The 12,635-nt window shown below is 38.7% G+C and overlaps 1 protein-coding gene across 2 annotated transcripts in view; it reads right to left on the bottom strand.

The window, feature by feature from the left end:
* syt14a (synaptotagmin XIVa) overlaps positions 1 to 11,722 on the bottom strand; it is a 39,140-nt gene extending 27,418 nt beyond the window's left edge. Inside the window, exon 1 of one of the 2 annotated variants that reach the window (XM_080871673.1) lies at positions 11,680 to 11,722. The gene's annotated coding sequence lies outside the window, so the exon portion shown is untranslated. The remainder of the gene's footprint in view (positions 1 to 11,679) is intronic. The other variant, XM_080871672.1, reaches the window with a different exon arrangement.
* Between the last annotated feature and the right edge of the window lie 913 nt (positions 11,723 to 12,635).

Raw genomic sequence — 12,635 nt, 5'->3', positions numbered from 1 at the left:
AAACCTCCATGCAACAATGGAAAAAAATAGGTGGTTGACCAGTGAATGTGTTGAATTTTTTTTGCTTTCAACAACCAACTGCATGCAGTTGCAGCAACCCGCTGGTCATCAAGATGTTGAGCGTAAAACAGTCGTTCAATCACAAGGCAATTGCACAGACAATGGCTTTTACATTGCCAACATGTTGCAAGCACAACTCATGTGTCGTATTCTGGTTATTCTGGTAATTGTGTCACTTATTTTGGAGGGTTTACAGAATTCATGCTTCAAACCTACGAGGTGCTGGGTGAACTCTAAATTCACCTAGCTGACAACACAAGGTTGTAGCACAGTGTAAAAAATGAAGTATTTGATAAGTGTATATTTTTTAGATATTGTCAGGGATCCTGGGTCTGAGCGACCCAGGATCCCTGAGCAGTTATGGACTAATATTATAATATATATTTTGTATTGCTGTCCCTCGTTATCCCTGCTTGTGTGTGTGTGTGTGTGTGTGTGTGTGTGTGTGTGTGTGTGTGTGTGTGTGTGTGTGTGTGTGTGTTTCTGCGGGCGCCTTCAGGCCTGGTGGGTGTGGCCCTGCTGGCGGACTGGCCACACCCGAAGCCACACACCTGCTGCTGATCAGGCCTCGTCGGGGGAGCTACTTAAGAGTCTTGGAGCTCCCACCGACGTGGGATCATTTCGTGAGACTTCCCGTCAGTTCTCCAGCTGGTCTGTTTGTGAGTGTGAGCTTACCAAGTGAACTGAGGGTACTAACTACTGCCTCTATTTTCCCAGGAAGGATTGCTGGATGAGAGGGCAGCAGACACAGAGTGCACTGGCACGAGGGAGCAGACACATGGGCACAAACACGGGGAGAAGACACGGAGTGGAAGTCGGGAGCACATGGGGATGTATTATTGTTGTGTATCAGTTCCATCACTGTAAATAAACGCACTGCTTGTACATAGAGCACCGCGCCTGGGTCCTCCTTCCCCACACCCCCCACGGTTTGCCATGCCGAACCGTGACAGATATGGTTTAAAATGCCAACTTCTGTTTGGCAACTCTCTGGCAACAAATCCACCCCTGACCATTTTCTCCTCCTCATTTTGTTGCTCATCCTCTGTTTTGTCAACTAAAGGGGAAAAAAATGGAACTTTTAAAGGTTTTGATGATAAAGATGATAAAGAGCCATTTTAAAGGTGTCTGGATCCAGATCAACTTCAAAGGTTAGTCAGCTCTAAGCAGGGCCGAGCCAGATTTCTACTGAAATGTTTATGAAACACAGTTTTGAATAATCCTGTTAACAAGCTAAACTAATCCCAAAATCTCGCTGAAGTCAAAATTTAAAATGAGGGACAATTAATACTTTTTCCCCAGCATAACGAGAAACATTCCCAATTGTCTCAGCTATGATGCCTGATACTGTAGATCAACCATCTTAGTGACACAACAGACTGCAGCTGTGCTAACCAAAAGTGCTATTAGACAATAAACACTACAATGGAAGTAAAGCGCCTATTAAAGCCAATAAAGGCACTCATTAAAGCCATTTTTAATAAGTATGATGCATGTTCTTACAGAATGATTATGTCTTACACTACAGAACTTTGCAAAGAGGCTGCTGGTTGTGGTGAACAGATCAATGGATGATAAAACCAGCAGATTCAGTGTGGTGTCTAATGGAATCAAATGTTTCCTCAGTGCTGCAGAATTGCTTTGCATTCAGAACATATGGGGAAGAACAGGGGATTTTACCTCTGAAAGCTGCTCGCTCAAACACTTCATACACAGAGAAAGTTTGTGACAGAAAGAAAACTTTAGCAGCAGTCTGTATACTTTCTGTCATCCACCTGAATACTGGTGAGCATACAGAGTGGTGCACAGTGGTGATGGTGAGAAGAATTTAGATCCCAGGATGCAGTGAATGAGAAATAAATGTTCAATGTTCTTTCCAAAACTTGAAAGGGTTTAACATGCTACACCTACACCTGGCTCCTGTTTCACATTATGCAACCAATGGCATCGTTACTTATAGATGTATAAAAGATAGATCCAGCTGCTGTGGTAGGATCCATCTGTTTTTGAATGTCATTAAGAAGCTTCAGGATGAGTATTTTCACTGGTTCCATTTTGGTGCTTTAAAACCAAAGGTGACTGGTGCGTTGTAAATTTTACTGTGAACCCACAACCTATAATATATCCTAGATAATCCTAGTGATACGTATAATGCACATACACATAAACACATAAAATGAACTTAACATGTTTGATATGATCAGAATGGAGTGACCGAGCCCATCAAATCATCAATAAAACAGTTCCCATATTCTTCTATAGCATCAGAACCCGTGTTTGCAACCTCAGTCATCGCCCCCTGGTGGTCGTTATAAAGAATGCAGGTTTAAGGCCATTTTGCGTCAACTTGACTTCAGATCTAAAAGCTACATCTATCATCTACATCATCATTCAAATACAGATCAAGGAGGTCCATTTAGAGAACATTTCCTCAAACAAAAATCCAAAATGTAAAAGCCAGCATGCATTAAAATTCAATGCAATAAACTTTGATACAACTATTACGCTACTTTAGTGTCTTTTCTCCGTTTCCCTGACTTGTTTCTTTGGATGCCTCTATATGAGTTACAATGCATGCAACTAGCTTGTATTTCCTGTGTACAAACACTGGCTACTGTAAAAACAAAAGAAAATGCTGATTAAAATAACTAAACTGTAATTGCGGGAAAAGTTGTGCAGAGTAAAATAAAAAATGCAGCACTAGGTCTGGGTCTGTAAAGAACAGTCCACCTATTTTTTTTTCAATGTATGTGGATACACATCTTTCACCAGTCATACATAATAATTTATTTGACCCAAAGAATCATGGGTGTACTGATATACGCCCATGAATGATGGGGTGGCAGAGGTACTCAGCAGCAGCCAATACGTAAAAGAATAAACGCCTGAGAAGCACTTGCTTTACAATATTTCATGCACAGTCACAAAAGTGGAGAGATGGAACAGGTTTTCAAGTGCAATGGGAGACTTTAGATTACTGCTGAGCTCATTTACCATGATGAATGCAGCTCTACATGTAAAAGTCCATTTTGTTCAATTAAACCAAGCTGCTGCCTTTCTTACAAATGGGAGATAATGAGCCCATCTGGCAAGAAAGTACTTAGAAGACGTGTTTCTCCATTAGTGGCAATGATGACTGGTTCTCTGTTTTTAATTCCAATATAATGGCTGTAACAATTAACTGGTTTTAGCCATTAGTGGCACCAAGAGGAAAGAACTTGCACTGGTTTCAGTCTATTGTGTGTTTGTCAAGATTGAATAAAACCAGGTTCATTCCAGGTTTGAAGGAAAAATACATCTGTTCTTTTAAAGGGGAACTATTATGCTTGTCCTTACTTTTGTAATATTTTACACTGATCAGAGTTTCTGCCAGGAAGTTGTTAACCCCAGTGGCTTTGACAAGCAAAATTAATCAATGTGCTTTAACACTAACTGGTAGGTGCATCTCCTCAGACGCAGCGACAGGCAGTGGGGTTTATTTCCCATTTTACGGCCTACACCAGTGACAGAACTCTGCATCAACTTAACATCATTCCTACAGCCAAGAATGAGCTGGTCGATCGTATTTTGTCATCACTGGGAATCATCTTACCAGTTAAAACAAATCTTTTTACCAATTTTAAGGGTTTTTTTTAGTTTTTTCAAGCTGGTGTTTATTTCCATCTTAGACAGGTGGTGGTGTTCCTATTAAAGAGGGCCAAAGCATCTAATAATGAGATCACCACATGTACTTACTACTTGCTTACTATCAATGTTTGTGAGCATGGAAGCCCCGCCCACCAGTTTTTCAAACCATTGGTTTACAAAGCACAGCAATCAGAAAAAGGTGTGTTGAAAGGCAGACACCGACAACCTGTAGTTAAATTCAGTCTTTATTTATAAAGCACAGTCACCTCGAGGTATTTTATACTGTTAGGTAAAGACCCCACAATAATACAGAGACAACCCTAACAATCAGAAAACTGCCTCTAAGCAAGCACTTGGCAACAGTGGGAACTAAAAACTCCCTTTAACAGGAAGAAACCTCCAGCAGAACCAGAAGAAGGCTCAGGGAGAGGCACCGTCTGCCGCAACTGACTCGGGTTGATGGACGGGAGACTGAGGGCGACAGTTTTGGATGCAAAGAGCCTTCCAGCTCTATATAGGTCTTTAGGGAAACAGCTCCTAGACTTTAAACACTTTCCTGATGCGTTTATGGCCTCAGTGACTTTTCTGGGTTGGACTGAATAAAAACAATGAGACCATTTTGTAAATTTTGATCATTCTGTTTCAGAAAGGAGGATTATCTGTGATGTGCTCTCATGACTTGTGATTAATTTGTTATTGACAAGTTGTTAGCAGTCAGTTCCTCTCCTCGTTCCTGACATAAACTTTCAAAATATGTATGTGGCAACGAGTAAACTCTTATCTGAAGGCTTTCAAAAAGGACTTCACAATGCTGCATAAAGGCCCAGTACAAGTTAAATCCAGATGTTTATTGAACTCTGAATCATGCAAATCTACTCTTTTAGAGTTCAAAATGAAAAATACAGATCTGGAGCTTATTTTACGCATAACATCGTCCCAGTTAAGCTTAAGTAATTGTTGCTTTAACAACAAGACTGCTACACAAAACAACCAGACTCTTTCACATCTAAAGAAGCAGAAGACAGTTACATAACCTGCCGTGTGCTTATTTCCACCTGATACTCGTCTGTTAGCCTTAAAACATGTGTGCATGTCAGGAAATTTGGCAGATTTTAATTTTGTTGTCCTCTTTGTCTGTAATGAGCCGATTATTGTTGGTAGCTTTCAGTGTCTGGTCGCACGGCGCTAAGGGAGCAGGAGGCGTTCTCTCATGGGAATGTCTGTCTGCTCACACTGTACCAGCTTCTCACTGTTGACTGAATTATTCACAGCACAGATGGAGCGGGAGGGATCCTGCTCTGTATAATTCCCCAAATGCCTCAAACAGGGAAAAGAATATTAAATCGTGGAGATCTACAGTGAGTTTCACTCCTGACTTCAAACTACTATATATTTTTATTTTATCTACACATAAACTGCATCATACTTCTTTCATCTGCTAAAAAACAAAACAAAATATTTCATCAAAGAAAATGTTTTTTTAATTCCACAGCAAAACTGGTGCTGTGTGAAAGTGTGGGTGCTGTGTGGTATAAGCTGTCTAACATCATTTATCATTTTCCTGTTGGACTTACTTCACCAAATAAGCCAGATTCCATTAAAATACTGAGAATAGCCCCGTGTGTGGGACTGACTGATGACTCACCGGACGATTAAACAATAACCGACTATGTTACACAAGAAGCACAGAGAACAATTATGTGGGAAAGGAACCCTGTAACAGCTATAAAATGTACCGAACACCTTTAAAAAGAGCCACTTTTTGAAAATTAATGTGTGAAGTGAATTAACAACCAAGTACTTTAGAAAATACACATATTTGGCATTTCCTGCAGCATAACTCATACTTTCCTCCTCATGGCAACAGATCAATGAAATCAGTTCAGGATTAAATTCCTAATTAAATTTAGAGAAATATGAGTATCAGAAAAATACAAAAACTTGTATGTGCAGTTTTCACAAACTGAGAAAGATTTTATGCAATTAACAGATGTCTCTGTTAATGGAAAATAAAACCTCTTAATAGTGATTCCCCCCCCCCAGAAATGACACCACAGATTATAATGCTGCAAATATATAAATACTGCAACACTTTGTGGGTCACAGGCTCACCCACAGCTGTGCTCCCTTACATGTTTACAAAAGAAGAGAAATCCTGTGATTCTATATTTGGATCGAATATCGTTCTGATAATGAATTCATTAGCTACATATATGTATATACAACCAGCCACTTCATCAGGTACACCGTCAGACCTCTTCAGATGGTTTTAATAGACCTCTCTGCACTGAATCATACTTGTTATTAATCTCTGTCTCTCTTCCACAGCATGTCTTTATCCTGTCTTCCTTCTCTCTCCCCAACCGGTCACAGCAGATGGCCCCGCCCCTCCCTGAGCCTGGTTCTGCTGGAAGTTTCTTCCTGTCAAAAGTTTTTCCTTGAGGCGACTGTTGTTGTGATTTGGCGCTGTATAAATAAAATTGAATTGAATTTTACCCTCAGAGCTGTATTATTCCTTAATGGCATAGATTAGCAGCTATCATGACAGCATGCAGATTTATAGGCAACACATCCATTATGTGACCCCCCCGATTCTACCACATCCCAAAGGTGCTTTATTGTATTGAGACCTGATGCCTATGGAGGCCATTTGAGTGCAGTGTCTTCATTGCTATGTATAAGAAACCAAATTGAGATGATTAGAACTTGGCTGGTGCATTAAATTGCCATCAGAAAATACATAATGTTTGGTCATAAAGAGATGGATATGGTTAGGAGAATTACTCAGGTACACTGTCGCATTTAAATGAAGCTCAGTTGGTACTAAGAGATGCCAGATTTCTGATCAAATCATTCATCTACTGTCCATTTTTGTTGAGCCTGAGTGAGATGTACTCTCAGTTCCTGTGTCTGTTCCCATATGACAGAAGTGGCATCCAGTGTGGTCTTCTGCTGCGGTAGCCAATCAGCTTTAAGGTACAACGTCTGAGTTGTAACAAGCGTGTGTTTGAGTTAGTCCTCCCTCTCCAACAGCTCAAAGTAGAGCTCCTTCTGTGTGACGAGCAGTGTTGGTCAAGTTACTTGAAAAAAGTAATCAGTAACTAATTACTGATTACTTCCCCCAAAAAGTAATCCCGTTACTTTACTGATTACTTATTTTCAAAAGTAATTAATTACTTAGTTACTTAGTTACTTTTTAAAAACACGATTTACAACCTGAAGAGGTGATAAAGCGATAGATCTTTCAGCCCAATTCTACATTTTCTACATAATCCATCATACAAAATGTAATCAAATGGAAAAATCTCTTTTTTAAACTTGTTTTATTAGTTTTAATCTTTTAACTTTATGCATCAAGCAAAAATTTAATTATATGCAACATTCTCTGACTTGAATAAATTAGTTTAACATTTAAACCTATTTTCTGCACATTCCAGCACATAAAATAAAATGTTTTTTGTGTTTACACTCACTCTTTCAAATAGATGCAAGTAAAACACAGCAGAAAATAAATAAAGTCAAAGACTCAGCGGTCCTGTTGCTTTTTCACCTGTAAAGCAGGAGTGGGGCAGGCGGAGGTTTACCCTGGTGCAGGTGTGCCGCGGTCAGTTGAAGAATCCGCGACTTTCTCTGTGAGTTTCCCATTACGTCGTAGCTACTCGGTGCTTGTTTGGAAGTTTAAGGGGTTTTTTCGCTGTAAAAAGAAGTTTTCTTCCCACGCACAACGGACACTAATGTTTTTGTCACATTTTATGGAATCAAACTCAAAGTAAGGTCAGTACTTCCACGCTTTAAACGCTGCACGCTCATACTCTCTCCCACAATCGATATGTGATCCATTGTTGATCTGCAGACAGCTGTTGTCTCTAACGGCGCACTCGCTTACGTCACTGTCATGAGACATTCTCGCAAAAAAATCACGGTTTTAGTAACGGGAAAGTAATGGTAATCTAATTACCGTTTTTGCAATAGTAATCCCTTACTTTACTCGTTACTTGAAAAAAGTAATCAGATTACAGTAACGCGTTACAAGTAACGCGTTACTGCCCATCTTTGGTGACGAGTGGAGCAAAATGTTTTTCTTTTACTTTTCTTGATCCTGCTTTACTAAAATAACTAAATTAGGTTTTACGAGTAATGCACATATTTAACATTTTGTCGTGTGAAATGTTTAAGCCATGCCTCATGTTGCCTCAGGCAAAACTGAATGGCTCCCATTATCCTTCTCAGAGTGAGGAGTAAAGCTCAATTTAATTCTGGTATTGGATGGGTACTCCGTATCAGCAGTAATTCAGAGATTTAATTAGATTTAATTAAAAATTGATTCTCCAGTCACTGGTGAATGCAAAAGAAAAGGCACAATGAAAATTGCATTTCGCTTTAATCAGTGTAAGAAAAGCAATTGGCTTCAACTCCTCAAAAAACAGTTAAAAGATGACAACCACCTCCCTGGTTGGGGAGATCCAACAGTTTTCATGTTCGTCTAAAATAAAACTCCTGTAGCTGCCAACATTTCACACCAGTGGGAACCAAGAATTACAACCAGAAAAGCCTTTTAATAGTTTAACATTCAATGCAATGACAGCAAGAGCCAGAGGCGTCCTCGGCTTTCATTTTACAATGTCAGGTTTTCTAAAAGGACACAGTGGATGAACTACATCTCACGTGATGCTCCAGGAGGAGGAAGAGGACATTGCTGGATAAAGTCGGATCTGTCCACATGCCAACTGTCATCAAGAACCAAACCTCCTCAAATCCACATAGACACCCACACACTCCACAGGCAGCTCATAAGCACTCTCAGCGCTCCCATGCAAACTCCCACACATACTCTGAAGCACATTACCCACAGAGTAGCCACACACATGCAAACACACAACACATACACCTGTGGTAGTTTCAAACAAATGGATTAAACCCACATTAAACCCACGCACACACACACACACACACAGTTCTACAAGCAGACCACTCAGCTGCCCCCTCCATCATGATCAGGACCTTCTGCAATCACTTGTGCATATTTATTTTTTAGTTTGAAATACTTTCTTTATGAACATGAGTATGCTGTGGTAAAAGAGAAGTACTCGGTACTTTCACTGAACATGCCAAGTTACAGCTCTTCTAGTTAACTTGATTTATTAGTGTGTAAAAATGCAAAAAAATAAATAAATAAATAAAAAATCTGGCAAGTCAGGAACGTCAATATATGAGCTGCATCGAAAACAAACCATGTCTGCTCACCGAGAAATGACTAGGAGCAGGATTTGTTATTAATATATGACAGTGAAAAATAATTACTAAGGTTAACCACGCATTGGAGGGTATAAGCATCCTGGATTTCTTTTAGGTAACCCAAAAAAGACAAAAACAGCCTTCACACTTCTTGGCTCCAAGTAATCGATCTTTAGGAGCTTCCTCAGGCAACACTGTGCACACCTCTCTCTTTTTTTTCCTGCAACATCCTCTCACTTCCGATATTCTTCACCAAATCAATTGATGTCTTTGTTATATAAGGATAAAAAATGAGAGAAATATATCCAGTGAAAGCTCTTAGTAGATAGCATACGTATCACCCTGCTAAATCCTTAGCCTCTTCCAAGACACAAGTGTGAGGATTTCTATTACTATAAAGGTCATATCCAACCTTTAAATGTCACTTCCCTTTGTTGGCAAAAGCCATGATGTTCACAGAACCACCAAGAAGATGCAAATGGTATCAGGTGACATTTAAATGGGTGAAGTCTCATTTATCAGTTTGTTCAGAGTTTCATTTCAAACTCTGCTTTCATCATTTCTAATGTTTCCGGTTGCTTCCTTACTGATTGTGAAACCGTCTCCTGGACGTCAAGACTTGTGTGGAAAATGCGCTAAAAGACGCATGTAAAGGTTTCGCTCTAAAAGATGAATTAAGTGCCTTAATTTATATTTTTGAAATATGATTTTCATTCAGTGATAATAACCTTTAATAAGAACAACAACAACCTTTCCAATGCAATTAAAGTGAAGCAGCACATTGAAGCATTATTAAAAAAGAAAAGAAAAGAAGCTCTTCATATGCAAATAAGATATTAATGCAGAAGTAGTAATTTGTTGTTTTGATAACTACAGCACAATACTGGTTCAAGAACTTTGATTACAGAATACAAACTACAGTGTTTTTATTTTCTAATAATGAAAATTATAGAAAAATATGAGTAAAACTGGGCAGCTACAAACTCATCTTATTCCTTAGCCGTTATTATTTGTTTCTAAAAAATACAGGGGAACCCTGACGTTCTCCTCCTAAATCTCTGAAAGCCTGAACCATCCAACACTAAATCTAAACTAATGTTCAAGAAGCTGTTTTTATGTCCCATCATATTCTGTCATAAACAAATACACACATACTTTCACTCAAACCTTCATGGCCTGCCTCCCATTTTTTATGTACGCATGATGTAGTCAGTGTAACGACATATATGTACTTTTATATTATCGTCTGACACTGCTCTGACGTTTCGTAGCTCCCTTCGGTGAGTTACATTTAAAGAAACCACTGACTGCAGATAAACAAAGAAAAGCTTGTGGTTACACCCACCAGATGCTGAACAATAAATCCCTGCGCTTGAATACCGTAGAGTTTTACAAGGACTTTTTGCCACTTCTTTACCAACATGGTAAATAAAATATTTCAGATTATTAAAATTGCTCGCCACATGAAGACTTCCCTGATTACATTAATAATCGCCCAATTTCATTACTGAAATTCTTTAGACAAACAGAACAGAGAACAGAAAACCAATTTGTAATAACTTTATAATAACATTAACTTTGGTGTTTCCTTACATGCAATTATGTAATTACAGTAACTTGTTATCTGGTATCATTGAAATCCCATCTAATAGTTGTTGCTTAACAAAACATTATTTTTTGGATTCTAATTAAGCATTATTTGCATTTATTCTAAACATTTCATTCCCCATACAATAAAATGCTTTAGTGCACTGAGACAGCAATAAAATGGAAATAAGATGGAGCCAGTCTGCTATCAATTTGGAATTGAATATTGTCAAGTTTGCAATTACATACAATCTGTTTGTGATATTACGGTGAATAACTGTGTTAGATCAATGAAAACAAAGTGTTAACTAGAGGTAAAGCTGAACTTCTGAGTGACCAGCTGACTGCTTAATATGAAATAGAAGTAAACCTATCGTGGCATCTTGGAGTACTGGAAGGGCGAATTGTTTTTTTCAATGCTTTAATTATTTAATTAAAAAAATCTGTCATGCATATTTTAAAAAAAATTAATTCGTTAAATAAAAATGGAATTTAAATGCTTCTGTTATCAGAGCAACAAGCGGATGTTATAATTTATAGGTAATTATTCCATAATTGGGTATCTCATTTTAGCTTTTAGCTTTAACCTTTGCAAACACATCAAATGTTTAAAATGCTACAGCTCTGCAAGCATTATTTTTGTTCACTGCATTTGAAATAAAGCTGGCTGCAAATTGCTACCATCACAAATGAAAGCACGCAGCAAAAGTGACATCATGACTGCTGTGTGGCTGCCATGACAACAGTTTATCTAGTTCAGTGTCAAAACGATGCTAGCATACTGTAAAACCATAAATCATGACATTGGAGCATCTTAGAAACTTGGGCATACATAAAGGAAACGCTAACTATGACAAACACACCTGTTAAAAAAAAGAATTCTTTTATAGAAATAAAAAGGCGACTTCTTGTGTCACAAGCGTTTATACATCACAGATGCAACATCAGATAATTCTAACTGATCACCTTTTACAAGCTTTACAAACACCATGAACAAGCAGTGAGCACACAGAACGAAAGAGTACAGCAGACCAACAATAAACGCGACTTGAAACAGCCAGAAACAAACACACAGATGTTTTTCAGTGGTGATAAATGATCAGACAGGTGGAGGGGGAGGTGCAGTGCATGGGTCAAAGGTCAACCTCCCAGAGCTCTGATCTGCCCTACCTTTTCTGACGCAGATCAGCTCATGTACTCCACAGTTACGCTCGCCACCTGGAAAGACAATGCAGTTTCAATGAGCCACGCCGCGATGGAGGGAACACAAGACAAAAACATCACAGCCGCACATTTAAATATGTTGAGACGCATTCGGACACACTTCCACAGAAGGACAGGAATAACACGGATAGAAGACACAGACAGTGACTGGATGGTGACAGCTGGATGTGGACGATTAACACAGAAACATCCTTCTTGCATTTATTAAAGTTTTATTGCACAATTATGCACAATAGCTGGTTATGTGAGCTTCAGCTTAACTTCACTACCTTTTAAATTAAGCTACATTCAGTCAGACTGTCATTGAAAAGTACATTACTAAAAACAATGAAAGTTTGCCATCTAATCCAAAGTCCAAACAGTATGCGTATGTATATACAAAATATACACACAACATATATATACACATACACTTGTAGCAGGGTCATTTACACTGATACAAGAGCAGCCTTTAGAGTAATTACAACATGTACATGGATTCGCAGTATTTACATTATTATTATTTTTGTACGCAATGTGCATGGTTTGTGTTTCTTATGTGCATACCACAAGTGTGTGGTGTGCATACATGTGTGGAGCTTACAGCACATTGCCCAGAGTTGAATCATCTACTTTACCTGCACAGTCTCACTCTGAACAGGCAAAGCACAGGAAATAACACAAGAACTGAAAAGAAATGAGTAAATATGTAACAACTGTTCAAAACTAGGAGAAGGGTTAGCACGAATCCTTAAAGTGGACAAACTATTCCAGCCCAGCTCTATCTTTAATTAACACAATATTTATCGTTCATTTAATTTATATGGGTAGAAATTGTTTTTTTGCTTCCAGACTTTATGCTAAGCTAAGTGTGCTGCAGAGTACTTTTCACTGGTTCCCTGGTTCATCATTATAACCTACCA

The sequence above is a fragment of the Rhamphochromis sp. 'chilingali' genome, assembly GCF_963969265.1.
Source record: "Rhamphochromis sp. 'chilingali' genome assembly, chromosome: 21".
In the NCBI taxonomy this organism is placed as follows: domain Eukaryota; kingdom Metazoa; phylum Chordata; class Actinopteri; order Cichliformes; family Cichlidae; genus Rhamphochromis; species Rhamphochromis sp. 'chilingali'.
Note: the sequence above shows the minus strand (reverse complement) of the source record. Positions and strands in the feature narration are given on the sequence as shown.